The following is a 12,481-nucleotide window of genomic DNA, read 5'->3' as shown; positions in this document are numbered from 1 at the left end:
TTTGGTGAAGACAGAAGTCCCATGATAATACTAATCCTGAGTGAATCAGCTGTAATTTGTTTTTGGCATGCAATTTTTTTTCTTCTTCTAGACGTATGATTTCTATCTTCCTCCTGTCGTGAAAAATGGAGGCAGCAGTGGAATATATAGAGGAATGTTTTGAATGCATTTTGGGCATAAACGTAAATCAGGAAGTGAGAACTATAAAATCTTGACCTTAAACAAGTCCATCTGGGGGTACCAGTGATTTCAGCAAATTTCAATAATCTTTGCAAATGCGTTTCGCAAAACGCAGACGTTGGAGAGTAATTTGTTTGTTCCATGAAGTCTCCACAAAACACAGTACTAGCCCTGTGTGGATAGGGCTTAACATTCTGATACAAAGGCTCTCAGTATGTATAAGGTCAACATGAATTGGGTGTGAAAGTGCTGGCTACATTTGTTATGTTTGCAAACAGTGAAGTATGACAGACATGCATTTGCAGTTTTGATGGGCTAAGGATTTGTAAAGGGATTACAGTATGTTCCACCTGCAAGTCAACCTCACATGCGAATACACCCCAAATGCAGATAGATTGGATGTATAAATCACGGATTGTATCTTTAACCCACAATGATGTGTTGAAACAAGCAATCGCAGCCCATGTTATTTGACTAAAATGTCAAAGCTTTATAGAGGTCAAGGCAGTGTGGATGGGGGGACGCAGACACACACGAGATGTGAATATAAATTCCAGTAAGACTGGAGAATGGTTTCAGATAGTATGGAGGTAAAACATGGAACAGCATGCTTTAGAAATGAAACAGCCCCAAGGACTTTGAAGTTTCTTTCACGGCTCCATCAGTATGCAGGACAGATGCAGGATGGAGCACTTCTACCATGGCTACCACTGTAGTATAAATACAAGATGGAGGGCTTCTACATGGCTACCACTGTAGTATACAAGATGGAGGGCTTCTACATGGCTACCACTGTAGTATAAATACAAGATGGAGGGCTTCTACATGGCTACCACTGTAGTATACAAGATGGAGGGCTTCTACATGGCTACCACTGTAGTATAAATACAAGATGGAGGGCTTCTACATGGCTACCATTGTAGTATACAAGATGGAGGGCTTCTACATGGCTACCACTGTAGTATAAATACAAGATGGAGGGCTTCTACATGGCTACCACTGTAGTATAAATACAAGATGGAGGGCTTCTTCCATGGCTACCACGGTAGTATAAATACAAGATGGAGGGCTTCTACATGGCTACCACTGTCAAGCTATTCTACCAGGTTGATTATAGCTAGTTTTATGCAAAAATATTAAAACTGTTCATTTCTAACAAGTGATCATGATCCAATCATGGCTATTTTTAATTTTAATAGAGCCATGGCTCATAGCCTGTAGCCAACTAGTAAAACAGATCGCGCTCCTTGCCAAATGCTTCCTCAGTGGGGTAGAATGAGCGCATGATTCCTTGTTCCATACATAGTTTGCTTTCTTTTTCACACAAAGTGTCAGACAGCAGATGTCCCCAGTGAGAACAAATGAAAACAAATGTGATTTCTCCAATCAAGGATGTAAACCCAAAATGATCGGATGACAATCAAACTTAGGAACATCTACCACTGTAGTACACCCTGCGTTTACAGTTTTTCTCAGTCACTTTGGTACATTTCTCAGATCAGAATTGAAATTCTCAAAAGTACTTGTTCAACCTCCACATCGTCTAGTCACTTGTGCACATCATAAAAGCAATTTCTCATTCTTTTGAACAAATTGCAAATGCTTTCGCACATTCATGCACATGATTATGTACAATTGTCTGCTGTTTCCTACATTGTCAATTGCTTATGTCATGTTGATCAAAATGTATTATACTGGTTCTCTGTTGAATAGTCTTACTCCCCAAAACATCTAGGCATTAGTTCATTGCATAAGTCATTACATGCAAAATGGTTGAACCAGTTGTCATAATCTGTCAAGCATATTTTCTATACATTTCTATTAGACTTTTTTTATAAATGTGTCCTGAATTGATGAATTGCTCTCAGGTGAATCTTGACTTGATTCTCACCAATGAAGGGGAATGTGTGAAGCGTTAGATCAACCAATGATCAACCAGTTCTCTAAAATAGCTCAGAGGTGCATCTCATGAACCTTCAATTGGCAAGCATATATAGACAGAGCACAACACAGTGTTACAAGACAGGAACGTCAAAGACTGCACTGTAATTCCCCATACAGTGATGCATGTACAGTTCTGCCTAAGGGTGTTTCCTATGTTTACATTTCTAATTTTGTATTTTTTTCCTTTGTGCTATGCAGTGCTGTAAAACAGTTGTGTCTTTTTCTTTTATGTATCGCAATGACATGGTCTGTCAACAAATTACAGTACAAACAGTAAAAGCGTAAATGTGAATCCTGTCCAATCTCTTGCAATCAGTCTCCCACATACAGTAATGTGTAACTTTGTACTGCTGAAATTGATATATGCCATACAGAAAAAGTGCGGCCCTTGTACATTTTCAATCATTGTCATGAAAACCTTAGCCATAGTTTACATCAGAAAATACTTACAGAGTACACTGTTATATTGACAACATGACTGAGCATTTTGACTATCTTGTTTGTAAACAATGACACAAGGACTTGTCATTCTGATGGCACTGACTTGTTCATTGACATAAATATTTACTTTTGAGAGATAGACTAAGGATTTTGAGCAAGTTACGGGCTTTTGCAGATAATCCATTGTGTGGTGCTGTTTGTACGATTTGTTTTGAGAAATGCACTTACTGTTTTGCAAATGTTAAGGATGATTCGAGAAATGTACCAAAGCGACTGAGAAAAACTGTAATATTAGCATTAGTAGTAAAAGTAACACTGCTGAATATCCATGACATTCCCAGAGAAATATTTAAAAAAAGAAAAACGCATGATGGATTTCATGCCTCCTGTCAGCTGATACAGAAAACAAGCAGAGCAGAGCTATATCTCACTATATCTCTCTCATACTCTATTTATCCCCGTCTCTCTTTATCAATCCATACGCAAAATCAGCATTTATACATTTACACACCTCAGAGAGTTTCTGAGAGTAGGAGGACATGAGTCAAAACACAACGTAAAATGTTCTCTGTGTGGTTTCTGTATGTCTATATAGAATAAAGGTTGATGTGTCGGATGGTAAATATGGCTGTGGCTGCCACTGGCATCTTCTTCACGCTATTGATTTTCTATCTGTCTGTCTGACACAGCTGACCCACCCCCTCCCTCTCCACCAGCCACACACATACACACTCACACACACACACACACACACACACACACACACACACACACACACATGAACAGGCATAATGTGATAGAGATGTCTGACCTCCCTGGTACACACACACATACAGAGAGAAACAGAGAGAGATGCACACAAACACACAGAAATGTTCACATTAGAACACACACACACACACACAGATCTGACTGAATCCTCAGTCAGATCTGTCATTGACAAGAATGTATGGATAGCATCGATCTCTCTCTCTCTCTCTCTCTCTCTCTCTCTCTCGTTGACCTCAACCACTTGTTTCTCTCCACTGACCTGTCCTTCTCTTTCTTTCTCTCATACTATCCACCTGTCTTTCTTTAATTAATTTCTCTGTCTCACTCTCTCTCACCCTGTCTGTCAGTTGTCCCTTGACTCAGTTTCTCTCCTTGGAAATCTTCCCTATCTTCTCTCTCTCTCTCTCTCTCTCTCTCTCACTGTCTCTCGCTTTCTCTTGCTGTGTCTCCTTGACCTCCATCCCTTGTTTCTCTCTTTCTCTCATGCTAACCACCTGCCTCTCTTTCATTTATCTGTTTCACTCTCTCGTCAGTCGTCCCTTGACTCAGTTTCTCTCCTTGGTAATCTCCCATATCCTCCCTCTCTCTCTCTCTCTCTCTCTCTCTCTCTCTCTCTCTCTCTCTCTCTCTCTCTCTCTCTCTCTCTCTCTCTCCATAACCCGTAAAGAAACGAGATCTTATACAGCACATGCAAGCCTGATGTAGGATTACAATACCTCCACTGGGTCTGAACGTGTCTACCAATGTTATCTTCAAACATCAATTTGTGCGGATGACATCATGTGAGCACCATTCCTTCCATTTGCATTCCGGCATATAGTCCCACAGCAATTAATTTACAAAAAAACCCTCTAAGCAGGCAATTAAATACATCCCCGCTTAACCTCGCTTTCAAATGCTGTAGATTATACACACAACCTAATGAAAAAGGCTCTTCTTCTCGCTCCTGCTGTTCATTATGCTAATGAAATTCCCCTTTTAGCTGCCGTATCTGCCTTTATTTTAATATTCAGAGAAAGAGAGAGAGAGTGAAGGAAAAAAACCAAAAAAAAAAACTTGTGTTTGTTTTTCGGTGATTCACGCTTCACCAGCGAACGTGTTCCAATAAATTATTCGGCGGCGAGACGACAGGAGCGGGCGTGAAATTATTACGCAGTGCACCTTGATTATTGAAAATGGAGTGCATCTATTTTGCCAGAGAAAGAGAGAGACAATTGTGGGGAAATCATTTTATTTATTTTTTTGGATGTTTTTTTTTCTGCCACCGGTGTGTGAAGTGCAATCCCAGTCACCCTAATGTAATTATACAGGAGGGGGGTGGGGTGGGGTGGGGGAGGGGATTAAAGAAAGGAAACAGGAGGGTAGACTTTTTTCCTTTGTGAATAATTCATGGACCTGAAATCTATGGGAGGTTTCTGCTAAGTAGTCCTGCTGGCAGACAGTGACGGCATTCACACACACACACACACACACACACACACACACACACACACACACACACACACAGTGTCTTCGAGTGAGGGGTTTCTCATACACACATACACATGGTTATCTTGGAGTGAGGGGTTTCTTGTACGGACACACAAAAAGGTATGAACACTTGCATGTATCACAATAATACACACACACACACACACAGGGCTTTAAGTGAGGAGTTTCTTGTACACACACACACACACACACACACACACACACACACACACACACACACACACACACACACAGGGTTTCTTGGGGTGAGGGGTTTCTTACCCAGACACACTGACACAAATACATTTTTTTCAACATGTTTTTTTTCACCCACTCTCACACAGAACACTCTCATTCACACATAAATTTACACTGACAGCTGTTACACATCATTTTGTCACACACACACACACACACACACACAAACACACCTACACATACACACAAACACACCTACACACACACACACACACACACACGTGAATTCCGGCGAGTGCTCCGACCACTAAATACTTTACTCCTCACTCACTGACATATGGTACACTGACACTCACACACACACACACACACACGCACATACACACACACACACACTTTGAGTGTCCCGACCGCTAAATACTTTACCCACCTGGCAACCCATAGCTCTGCTAGTTAAAAGCTTTCCGATTGGCTGTACATGTATCCGGTTTCATTTTAAAGAGCCTGCGGGAAGCAGAGCCGCTTTCTATCGGCGGGAAAACATCACGCTTTTATTCCGGGAAAGACGGAGAGAATAAGGGGGATGACCGGCAGAAGAGATGGATGGATAGATGGAGGGAGGGAGAGTGCAGGAAAAGGAGGGTCCGCCGTAATTAGTTTATCGCTCCTAATATCGCTCTGCCTCTTTCTCTTTGTCATCTTCTCGCCGAATCACTCTTTCATCTCTCCTCTTCGACTCACCTCTCCTCACCCTGCCTTCTCTCTGTCCGCTTTCTCTTTCTTCTTCTTTTCTGTTTTTTTCTGCCAAAGTCTCTCTCTTCTCTTACCTCTCCTTCGTCTCACCTTACCTTAACTCTCCTCCACTGACTCTCTCTCTTCTTACCCTCCTTCTCCTCAGTTCACCTCCCCTCTCCTGTTCTCTCCTCTTCACCCACTTTCCTTGCCTCTCACCTTCCCCTTTCTCTCTTTATCTGCCTCTCTCTCCCTTTCTCTCCATTCTCTCTCTCCCTCTGTTTTTCATGCTCTCTCTCTCTCTCTCTCTCTCTCTCTCTCTCTGTCTCAGTTCTCCCTCTCTTCCATCCATTCATCCCTCCATCCATCCATTCATCCATCCTCCCAGATATATAAAAAAAAAAAGCATAATGTGTCTCTAAGTGAGTTACCCACGGAAACAAAGTGGATCGCATCACCATAGCGATTACATCACCCCGGTTGATATTATGGGCTGGATTGTTTATACTCTGCATGTGAGAGAGGCAGACAGAAAGAGCTCATGCAAGGAGGTTCCTGAGTTTTATAATGGCAGAGCTGTTCTGTTTATTGGTTATCAAAGCTGAACCCCTGCTGTGAATCAGTGTTACAGTTATCATCCGTAATATTTTCATATATATGTAAATATATGTAAATGCTCCTTTCTATTTCTGATTGATATAATACAATAGTGGCTCAACTTATGAAAGGTTTTCCATTTGCTGTTTTAAACACCTGCTGTCTGGTAGGTCTTTCCCAGGGAAAAATCCTCTGGCCTACAGAAACTCAGACTGCATCAACAGGAAAATACAAGAAAAAAAAAAGACATCAGAGTCCCGCCCACACTGTTTGATTGACAGGTGATCTCTGGGATGTGCAGTGCAGAAACACCACAGCAGTGAGTGCTGCAGCAAAGATGTCACCAAAATAAAAAAAACCCACAAGGATCACATGGGTTACCACTTAAATACAGTGGAGTTTCTGGACTGATCTCATTAACCTGATTGTGCAGGTTCTGAACTGCTGAACAGGCCATTTCAAGAAAGAAGGTTCAGCCATTACATTAGAATATGGTTGTTGGTGCAACAAAGTTTCTGAATTGCTTAGCAGACTGTTTAAATTATTGGCTGTGAAATTGTGGGTTTGAGAATAGAGAAGTTTAGAGGTAGTTTTAAGCATTTTGTTAGGTGATCATATATAATTTTCACTGCATTTCATTCTGACTCTTTTAACAATGAAACACTGAACAATTAACACTCGTCAAAAAAATACATCTATTCTCATTTTGAAGTAATTGAGATGCAAATTTCCTCGAAAACTGTAACATATGGTAGAGTCAAAAAAAAAAAAAAAAACAGAATTACAGGACTGAACTCAATCTGCCTGCATATAATGTGTTGATTAGCTTTTGGCAGATACTGACATAAAAAACATCTGCAAAGTGTGTAATCTGAAGAACTGTCAGAAAAGTAATACTGTCTTTACTTTTTTTCCCTTTGTGTATCGCATCAAAGGTAATATTGTTCTGTGTGAAACAAATCAAATGGGACTTCAAACGGGATCGTCAGGGAGCATCTTCAGAGGAAGAAAAATGCAAAAAAACAGAACCACAATTTTTTATGATTCTCTTATGTTATTTGTCCAGTCCAATCAAAATTTTATGAACATGAGCCAGTCTTCTTTGAACCTAGATTCAAGAGAGCCACTCACTTTATTAATTCACATATCACTGCTGTCATTTGAAAAAAAAATAATAACACCAAGTTCTTTTGCACTTAAAGGGGCATTAAGTAATCTATGACATTTTATCTAAGGAAATCTACGCAGGAACTGGAACAAAATGGATAGAACATATCTGCTCCTACACAAGTCTCTGGCTGCTCTCCCCTCCTGCCCCCTACACTTTCACAAAAGAGACGAGTAAGCTAGCTAATTAGAGCAGAGATCCAACAGAAATGTCTAGCGAAAAATCCTGTAATAAAAACTCTGCTCTGTCATTTGCTTTTTCTGGCTTGATAACGAGGCTGAAATGTCTCGCGACCTCGGTGGCTCACTCGCAGCGGCGCCTCCATCGTCCAGCAGCTGAAAATGGGAAGAGTTGACTGGTCACTTTGTGCTATGGGTAAAAATCTTCCTTCTTGCCCTTTATCATATACCATTTATCCATCTTACTGCACCATGAATGTATTCATTTCTTCAGTATGGGTGACCCCAGTTGACTCTGTGTTCCTGCCATGCTCTACCTGTTGAGCAGCACCAGAAGCTTAATAACGGCTCTGCTCCACTACAGCCATCGGCTTTCAGCCATTGAAGGGATGATTCATTTAAAAGCACTTAAAGATGCTCCACTGCTCATGTTACGTTGTGTTGCGTTGTGTCTGTGTTGTGTTGTGTTGCGTCCGATGGCTGTGTCCAAGCTACAAAATCAATCCTCGATGGCTGACGCATGCATTCTTCCTCATTAAATAAAGAGAACTAAAGTTGATATTGGTTGTTTTCTGGTGTATCCATTCACATAAATATCATATCAATACACATCTAGGCTACGATCATTTGAAAACAACATTTTGTGGCCTTTTACTTACTTCTATAATCTGACATTTTGATCAAAATGAATCGCCTCTGTCATTACATGTGGTGGGTTAAATATTTATTATATTGATTCTCGATGGCTGACGTACGCATTCATCTTAATATAAATAAATGAAACAAAAACAAAGTTGATACTGGATGTTTTGTGGTATGTTTACTCACTAATTAAATCATTAAATAAATGATTATGATGTTTAAGGTACATTTTTCAAAGTGACAAAAATAACATTATAACCCCTCAAAAAAACAATAGTTATAACCTACCCCATAACCTACTCACACACTCCACTATTAACACTTCCGGACTTAAAAAAATACCAAAGCTATAGGTCTACAATGATGTGACATTGACAATGCAACACAACACAGCCAGTGGAGCTTTGATTGTATCACAAGGCTTTTCTTACTCCCTGAAAAGTTTAGCTACCTTTCAGAGCTAATAGGTTTTCATCCAACAGCATCTGTCTGTCATTCCTGTGATGTAAGACAGACCAATCAATACTTGTGAACATGAACAACTCTCTCCTAAAGCAAGAACCCAGAGAATACACTAAACAAAAGAGCTAAAAAAAAAAAAAAAAGTGTTTGCACGCTGTTGCAAACTGTAATATCCGCTGACAGCTCGGTCCTAGCCCCAGTCAACTCCATTTAAAAGGGAATATCACAGAATTTAAGAAGTCAAAACTGTTATTCTTAATGTGCCGGGACAGTTCAATCAATAGTTTGTAGCTTGTTTTTAGTTGTAGGTTTACTTTATTTGAACATTGTTATGTAAGATAAAAACAACTACCAAAACAACATAAAAAAAAATATCAATTGAATTTACCCTCTGCAAGTTATTCATAAAAATGTAATGAGTGAAAGGGTGTGTGTCTGTGTGTGTGTGAGAGATGAAGAGAGAATGTGTGTGTTGTGGTTTGATCTCTTGATACAACCCAAGGTAGAAACTGGAGAGCCAAGACTTGAATCTGTGATGCCATACCAATGTACAGCATTGAGGCCTGACAGACAGTAACCAGGGAGAGTGGTTACCAACGGTTACGAGGGAGACACCGCCACCATGTTGGAAGAAGTGACAACAAAACGAAACACTGTAAAACTCTCTCTCTCTCCCTGACAAAGGATATAAATGTTTAACTTGTTTTCTAAGTAGCTGGAATTCATGTTCAGAGGATTTTATTTTCAGAGGAATTCTTGCTCAAAGACACATGGCTGCTGTGGAAAGTGAACCTGCAACCTCTCAATTATTACATTCACTCATTATAAGCAGGTATAGCTTCAATGAAGCGCTGGAACAAGCAGATACAGAATACGTATGTGACACTGCTGTACATTATGTGTACACTTTGAAGCTACTCCAGGGGAAAGTCGGGGTACAAGGGGGTAAGAGTGCAGAGCCAGCCAGCCAAGAGAAGAACCCCACTAAGAATACGACCCAGGCGGGACTCGAACCCACAATCCCCAGCTCCGGAGGCTGATGCCTTGTCCATTAGGCCACTGGGTCATGCAGAAACAACACAGTAGTACCAAGGAGTACAAGAAAGGGAGGGTGAGGTATATGTGAAGAATATTATAAGACACTATTTCAACCTTTTCTTTTACAGAAACACAGCACTCTGAAATATCTGGATGCTACTTGAATATGTAAACTATTCTCCTATCCACGACCTTGAAAACAGTTTGGCAACATCTGTAAATTGGACCATAAAAATTGCAGGAAAAACGTTTACAGCATAGACCGATTATATATGTGACCCCTTAAAACCCCTTATAAGCCTGAGCACAACCTTAGACTCTGGGTCTTCTGGTCAGTCCTAAAAACAAACATGAGTTGATTTGACCAGGCAGGGTAATGGGGTAAAGGGTAAGGGTCAATATATTGGTGCAGGTGTATGCTTTCTGTTACTTTTCTGTATCTTGTACTGTCTTAGTTATAATTGCATGGCTTTAGTGCGACTAAAACGTTAAGTTATGAATTTGTAACGGGAAAAAAAAAAAAAAAAAGTCTATATTTTATTTGTTTTTTGTTTTTTTATTTCCTGCTTTATTTACTTACCTGTCTATCAATGCCCTGGTATACCTATATGTTATGTTATTGACAGAGATCACTTGTTGATCTACACCTGCAAACCTTGTGGAAAGTAAAATGAAAAATAAAATAAAAAATTGGTCAAAAAAATATATATATATTGGTAGTGCAATAAAAAATTGCTTAGGCCTATCAGTGCTGCAGAGCAGTGATGTTGTTTCATATGCAAAATAAGCAATCTAAACAAGGAGGTTAGCAGATGAGCAGGCATCAGTGAAATGCTAATGCTATCTATCTATCTATCTGTCTGTCTGCCTATCTATCTATCTATCTGTCTGTCTGTCTGTCTGTCTGTCTGTCTGCCTGCCTGCCTGCCTATCTATCTATCTATCTATCTATCTATCTATCTATCTATCTATCTATCTATATATCTATCTGTGTCTGTCTGTCTATCTGTCTGTCTGCCTATCTATCTATCTATCTATCTATCTATCTATCTATGTATCTATCTGTCTGTCTGTCTGTCTGTCTGTCTATCTGTCTGCCTATCTATCTATCTATCTATCTATCTATCTATCTATCACATCTCTTCACTGTGTCTATCTCTGTGAGTTTAAAAAGAGGTTGAAGCAGCAGTGAACAAAGGCCTTGTGTCCACAGCAGTAAATGAGAGCCCATTTGAGCAGAGTGACACAGAGCGCATTAGGATATTAGCAGGAATCAGTGGAATGCTAATGTTTACTCGCCCATGGGAGAAAGAGACACTTTGAGAAGCCAATATGAATTTCTCTGCTTTCATGTTTGTATCAGCTTCCCTCCTGAGGAAAAGAGCACAGTTGTCGCAAAACAGTGTGTGTGTGTGTGCGCGTATGCGTGTGTGTGTGTGTGTGTGCTTCTTTGTGTGTGTGCGTGCGAGTGTGTCTCGAAACTGATTGTAATTTTCTGTGTGACAAAACACTGCAGTATTCTCTGAACAAATTGCAGAATTTCAATTAAGCGGTGTGTGTGTATGTGTGTGTTTTTGCGTCTTAATTTCCATGCACATGTGTTTATTTCTGTGTGTGTGTGTGTGTGTGTGTGTGTGTGTATGTGTGAGAGAGAGATGAAGCATTGCTTTAGTGTGTGTGTGTGTGTGTGTGTGTGCTAAAAGGGGTACATTACCTTTTTCCTATTTTTTTTCTATTAGTAAGATAAATCAGAGTGTGTTACTATGCGTGCTACTATGGATTTGTGTTTCTCTGTCATAAGACTGTGTGTGTGTGTGTGTGCGTAGGTGTGTGTGTGTGTGTGCAAGATTGTACGTGTGCTTGCAATAAAAAGCTGTGACAGAAAAATGACAGAATCTTTATGAAATCTGATCACAGATGAATTATATACAGTGGAAGTTTAAGCAACTAAGAAGCAAAACACTTCTCTCTCTTCCTCCCTTCTCATCCCCCTCTCTTCTGCCTCTTGTCCTCTCTCTCTCTCTATTCAATTCAATTATGCTTCACATGCCTAGCTGTAAAATATTAGTTTGCAGCCAAAGTGGTTTACACTAAATTAAGGCTGCATTAAGTAAGGTTTTTACTGTCCCACAGCACTAGATGCCATAATACATCTGCAAGGGTTCGATAGAGTTGTTGATCAATACCAATGAGACGATTACTTCACCAGGCGGAGAGATTTCTGGCTTCCAAAAACTTACTTCCCGACCGTACGCACAAAGATGGAGCAACGATATTGACATTGAAATCACAGATGGATATTGATATTGATATTGATAGATATTGACATCAAAGATGGAGCAGCTGAAAGACGGTGCTACGAGCAAGTGACTGGAGCTGCAAAACATTTTGTTCTCAATCCAAAAAGACAAATGACAAAGCAGTATTATTTCTCATTGTAATGTAATACCTGTTTACCAGACGTTTCTGTTGGGTCTCTGTCCTTATTAGCTAGCTTACTCATTCCGTGTGTATATATTTGATTTTATATTTCTGTCCATTACAGGCCACTGTAAGCTGTGCCAGAGACACGCTGATGTTGTTGTTGTGCACTGAGTCGCCAATACAGGTTGATAAAAGTCAGAAATAAGGATCTCATATCAAAACAGTACAGATAGAT

General features: G+C 40.0%; 1 non-coding gene across 1 annotated transcript; it reads right to left on the bottom strand.

Annotated features, from left to right (window-relative positions):
- Positions 1–9,777: 9,777 nt before the first annotated feature.
- Positions 9,778–9,850, bottom strand: trnar-ccg (transfer RNA arginine (anticodon CCG)). Its single transcript has one exon. It is a non-coding gene; the product is annotated as a tRNA-Arg (tRNA).
- Between the last annotated feature and the right edge of the window lie 2,631 nt (positions 9,851–12,481).

Source organism: Centroberyx affinis, unplaced genomic scaffold (assembly GCF_046629955.1).
Source record: "Centroberyx affinis isolate AG114_WGS23_722 - 3 ecotype Tasmania unplaced genomic scaffold, CSIRO-AGI_Caff_v1 ptg000015l_1, whole genome shotgun sequence".
NCBI classification, from domain to species: Eukaryota; Metazoa; Chordata; class Actinopteri; order Beryciformes; family Berycidae; genus Centroberyx; species Centroberyx affinis.
The sequence above is the reverse complement of the archived record's forward strand: the minus strand, read 5'-3'. Positions and strand labels throughout refer to the sequence as shown.